This window comes from Notolepis coatsorum (genome assembly GCF_963971535.1).
Source record: "Notolepis coatsorum genome assembly, chromosome: 8".
NCBI lineage: Eukaryota > Metazoa > Chordata > Actinopteri > Aulopiformes > Paralepididae > Notolepis > Notolepis coatsorum.
The window spans coordinates 98,168,824-98,174,823 of record NC_140172.1 but is presented as its reverse complement, the minus strand read 5'-3'; positions in this window follow the sequence as shown (position 1 = coordinate 98,174,823).

Below are 6,000 nucleotides of genomic sequence, written 5' to 3'. Positions count from 1 at the left end.
GAGGACTTCGTCAACATGGAGAACGGCGGCTGGGTGGCGCAGTGGACATTACCCTCGTCACCAACGCAGGAGACACCGGGTTCGACTTCGGCTGTCCCGTTAACCAGTGTTGCAGTCCTCTCGGCCTGCACTCAGGGTGGAGGTAGGAGTCCTGCCGGACTTTAACACTTCTTCTTTCCTTCCCTTCTAAATGTTTTGTAATAACGATGTTTTCCAAAACGTGTGTTGCTGCAATACATTGAGGATACGACGCGTGTTGTGTGTGAATTGTCTTGTCGCTGGTATAGCTTCTCTCTACCTAGGAAATCTGCGTTTTTTTTACGTGTGTAAAAATGAACTGGTTTAGTTGTGATGAGAACATGTGTGTTCATGTAACGTTAGTAACGTGGTTGAACTCACAACTAAGTGGGTTAATTAACCTATGAAGCTATGCTTAGTGACATGTGATTGAGGAATAAATTCTTCTCTCAGCTTGTTTATTGTTTATTGTTTATTGTTTAAAAGGATCCCCATTAGCTGTCACCTAAGTGGCGAGCTAGTCTTCCTGGGGTCCACACAGAAAGACAACAGAAAACACAAAACATAACAACATGAGATACATATGACAATCACAATTAACAATGATAATCTAAAAACAGTGAAACATTGTAGACATCATTATCAACATCAGAATATTTTGCTCACATATTTAAGTAGTGCATTCTCAGGTGGTATTTGAAAGACACTTTACTATTCAATTGACTTATGTTCAGTGGGCAGTTATTCCAATGATTGATGGCACAACAGTCCTCTTTAAAGCATTTGATTTTGGACGTGGTAACATAATCTGTCCATCATCAGCTGACCTAGTAAAATAAAAATTAACCTGACTGCATCTGACAATTTGTTTGTATAAGAAAACAGGTTGAGACGAAAAGACAGTATTCCTGAAAAATTTAACTGTGTTGAAAACCAGCCTATTCTCTACCGTTAACCATGAGAGTTGCCGGTGCATAGTGATGGTGTTTGTTCTCATGGAACAATGTAAAACTAACCTTGCAGCTCTGTTCTGGGCAGTTTGCAATTTATTTAGTTGACCTTTGGATGCAGAGGACCATACTGGTGCACAATAATCTAGGTGACATACAATTTAAGATTTCGCCACCTGTCCCACAAAGTATATTTCCTCACCATGGAGATACCACTCCCCATCTTCTTCACTATGGTATCAATGTGTTCTGCCCACGACAGCTGGCTATCAATTATTATGCCCAGTAATTTTACTTTATTTACCTGTTCTATGGGTTCGTCAGACACGTTCAAACTCATTTTTGGTATTGATGACAATTTATGACTCGAACCCAAGATAATTGATTTGGTTTTTGAGATGTTTAGTACCAACTTATTCCGTTTTATCAAATCAAACACCATATTTAACTCAGCTGATAAAACATTGTCCAGTTCACTGACAGTTTTTGCAGCATAGTACAATGTGGAATCATCAGCATACATTTGTACAGTTGCTTTACACAGAACTGATGGTAAGTCGTTTGTGAAGATGGCGTATAGGAGTGGTCCTAGGCAGCTCCCTTGCGGGACCCCGGAGTCTAAGACCTTAGAGTGAGACCAGCTGCCAGTGTAATAAACCCTTTGTGTCCTACTTGTGAGATAACTCTTCATAAATATGATGGCTGTTGGACAAAACCCATAGCATTCTAGTTTACCGATGAGCAGATCATGGTCTATGACATCGAATGCAGCACTAAAATCAAGTAATACTGCACCAGTCATCTTTGAGTTATCAATTTCCTTGAGCCAGTCATCTGTCATTACTGTAAGGGCAGAACAAGTGGAATGATTAGGTTTGTAAGCATGTTGAAAACTTGTGTTCAAGCCGTTACAGTCAAAGTAATCCTGTATTTGTGAGTGGACTATTCTCTCCATCAGTTTACTGAGAACTGGGAGAATAGCGATAGGTCTACTGTTCTTCCCAGTGAGTGCTAGTCTGCCATCTTTAGTTAAGGGAATAATTTTACCATCTTTCCAGACAGTGGGATAAACACCTTTCATTAAGCATGCATTTAATATATGACATATCGGACCATAAACATAGTCAGCTGCCAGACCAAGTACCTTACTATCTAGCATGTCAGTACCTACTGAGCTATGTTCAGGAAGGGACTTCAACAACTTCCTTACTTCCCGCTCATCTACACAATTAAACTTAAAAGTGCAACTCTTGTCTAACATCACATTCTTTTTTATGAGCTTTAGATAATCATAATCAGTATTGTCCATCTTCTGCCTTAGTGCATAGACCTTATTTATGAAGAAATCATTAAAATAATTTGCTATATCAGATGGTTTTGTCAGAAACGTGCCTTCTGATTCTACAAAGGAAACCCCACCAGTTGTCCTTCTCCCCATTATTTCATTAAGGGTTTTCCAGAGCTCTTTACTATCTTGCTTTACAGCATTTATTCTTTGCATGTAATATTCTTTTTTCATTGATCTATTCAGTTTTGTAACCTGGTTTCTCAGTTGACAGTACATTAATCTGTCCTCCACTAATCCAGACATTACTAATGTAGATTTGGCTTCATCTCTTTCCTTCATGAGGCTCTTTAGAGTCTCATTCAGCCATGGAGCTGGTCTAACCTTTACAATACACTTTCTCATAGGGGCATGCTTATCAACAATCTTCATGAAGCGTTCCATAAAGATATTTAAGGAGGCCTCAGGCTCCTCAGCAGTATACACATCAGCCCAGTCAATATCACCAACATCTGCCAAAAAACTGTCAGGAATGAATTTCTTGAACATCCTTTTATGTATTATATTGACCTTGCATTTAGGAATTTTAGTTTTCCTGGTAATTGCTATAATATTATGGTCACTAAAGCCCACAGATCGAGAAACCGGTTTAATGCAGCATTCAGGAATATTTGTGTAAATATGGTCTATGCAAGTGGCAGAAGTATGGCCAGCACTGTTAGTGAAGACTCTGGTTGGTTGAGAGATCATCTGAGACATCTGAGGCTTGTGATGACAATGAACAGCGTGTTCACATATTAACAGGGGTACCTGTTCAACCTGGTCGTATCAAGGGTAAGGTAGGAGGGGTGACCCCCCCGGTTTTTCCCTGGGGCTTCCCCCCCTCCTCTCAGACATGTTTTGTTTACAATATATTGTGTCACTGTGTTTGTGGGGATACGATGTAACCCTCAGCTTAAACTGCTGGGGTTGTGCTTCTGCTTGAGAAACGATGTTTTTCCTAGGGAAAAGGTTGTTTGGTCACTGTCATGTGTGCTTAGCAAGGCCTGTGGCCAATACATAATCGAGGACTTATGTCTCTCTCGTTATGAAAAACGGCGTTCCTCTGTAGTAAGAGTGTACTTTTGCCATTTTTTGTTGTGATGAAGGTGTGTGTTGTTGAGATCTACAACTGGGTTAGGTTTTGGCCCACAGAAGCACATGTGTAAGTCTGGTACCGGGGCTCTTAAAGGGGCCCTCTCTGTTCTGTGTTTTTCCTTAGTAAAAATCAGATAGCAGGTTCGCACATGAGCTATGTGAAGCTGTTAAATGCTTCATGTAGCATGCTATGACTGGTGTCATGGCTCTACTTTGTCATTACATCGTATCAGGGGTGAGGGGTCATAAAGGGGTGAACTGGTAAACCCTTCCTCCCCCTTTTTCTGTTTGGGCAGGGGTTAAAACCCCCTGTCCTTCGGGCTTCCTGTCACGTTGCTGGTTCGGCACGTTACAGGGTAGGGGGGGGGGGGGGGGGAGGGAGTTTCCTGATCCCACGCCCTGAAAGATTGGGCGTGTGCACCGTGGAAATTCCCCCGCCATAGAGTATGTCACTGGGCGCATTTCTATTGGTAAGACTTCCGTGAGTTGGTCAGGTTCCATGTTATGGTTCTGTTTCAGGGAGTTTTCCTCACAGAGCTCTTCTTCAGGGAGAAGAGCCTTCTGTGAGTTCAGACCCTCCCTCCCAGTGAGGGAGCCTCCTCAGAGTTTCAGAGCCTCCTCCTCAGATTGTCAAGGTGAGTAGAACTTCGAAAAGGACTTCTGCTCTGTTGTATGTGTATTCAATTCAATTCAATTCAATTATTGAGCTTGGTGGGTGATGCAGTGCAGTAGAGACGTGGTTCTTCTGCGCTGCTCCCTACTGGTAGTGTGTGTATTGGGTCAGAGCCTCCTCCTCTGGTGTCGGAGTTTCTCCTTGGGGAGTTCAGAGCTCCTCCTCGGAGAGTCCTAACCCAATTGTTACATAGCTCAATGCTGCAATATGTCTTTTCAATCTATACAGCTCACGTGGGAAGTCTCTCTGGGGGTTCCCCGTCCTCTCCTTTTTGGAGTAGGTGGACGGGGTATTGTTTAGGGTTTCCCTGACTCCTCGCCTTACAGGTCTGTTGAGTCATGGGTTTCCCCCCGTCATAGGGGTACGTCGCTCACCGTCCCCTCTTATGAAGTGTGGTTGACGGGGTGGTGTTTTCCCTCAGCCGCGTTGCATGGGACCCATGTCCGTATTATTTTTTCTGAAAAAATGTAAAATAAAAAAAGTGGCTTCTTGTCGTTCCCCAGGCGGCTTGGAGGAACGGTATCTGGTGTCTTGTTAGACTATCCATTGATGTGTTTTGGGTCTCGACGTGTACATAGTGCTGGCCCTGGGTGTTTCTGATAGGAATCACGCATGAGGCTTGTGCGCCTTGGTTGCTCATCATTAAAACAGCGTTTTTATGGGGCAACTGGGATGGAGTTTGTCTCTTCCGAGCGCCAGTTTACTAGGTTTGTCTCGACGAATTCTCGTTCATATCTGGGGGATGTTAACGGAATAGATCAAAGCATAGGTAGAGGGGTCTCACGCCCTTGGGGTGGGCCACTGAGCGCGGTACGAACGAGACCATCTGGGTGGCGCCCTCTATAATGTTTTAGATTGACACGCGTACCTACCCCCCCTCCTAGAGTTGGGGATGTCGGCGTGATTAGGGCACGGGACTGGTTCTGGTCACGCTGGTCCAGGTCAGCTAACCCGTTGTCCACCGGGGACGCAGATCTGCTGTTTTGGTACCCTGAGGGACTTGTGCTTTTTTCAGGGGGAAAAATGCCGGGTCGGCCCGGGTGTCACAGGGTTTGGTATTATGGAGATGTTCGTTCTCCATTCTTTTCGCCCCTCTCTTCTCCCGCTTACGCATGGCTGAGAGGGGGCTGTTGAGGTTGTTTTTATAGCACTCCTCTGGCATCCCTGTGTACGTCCCGGTCCGCCGGGCCCGGTCCGAAGTCGTTTTCGTCCACCCGTAGGCCTGGGATAACCCCTTTTTGAAACCTAAAACACTTGTACTGCAGTATAGCCAGTGTATACCCGCAAGTGTGTTTTGGAGTTTTTTCCTGAGGGGTTATAGGAACAACCACCGCATGTTGAACCAAGAGGATGGTTGATTCCCTGGTGTGTTGGAGCGGAGTCAACTCCCGGGTTACCCGGTTGAGTGTGCCCCTGCACGTTCATGACGTCTGCCAATCGTGTCAGCCTTCTCTGCCTCGGCCCCTCTAGAGCGTCAGGGATTTTTTGGTGGAGGCTTTGACATGGTGCTCAACAATGCCAGCATACACCCCTTCCGCCGGGGTGCTGTTTTCAGTTGACCCCTTTGGCACCTGTCTCGTCCGCAGTGCTTCAGGCTCGGGTCAAGTGCCTGCTGCCTGGATTGAGGGATCGGCCTCTTCTGGAGGTCGTCTCCCCGGTGCGCTGCCTGCTCCCGCTGTAGTGTAGCCTCTTGAGTGCTTCGAGTTACAGCCATGCTGACTGCCTGAGTATGCCAGGGTCAGTGAGCCAGGCGGCGTGCTAGTGGGGGGAAGGGCCTGCTCTTAGATGGGTCCTGTGTGAATAAGCTGGCGATGTGGGGGGCGGTGTCACTAGTGACCGACTGGTGAGGTCTTGATGCTGTGGCGTCATTGGCCTCTCCGGGCCCCCTTTTTCCGGGGGGATCCCTTCTGGGTCTGGGTCTTCCTTCGCGCTCCGCT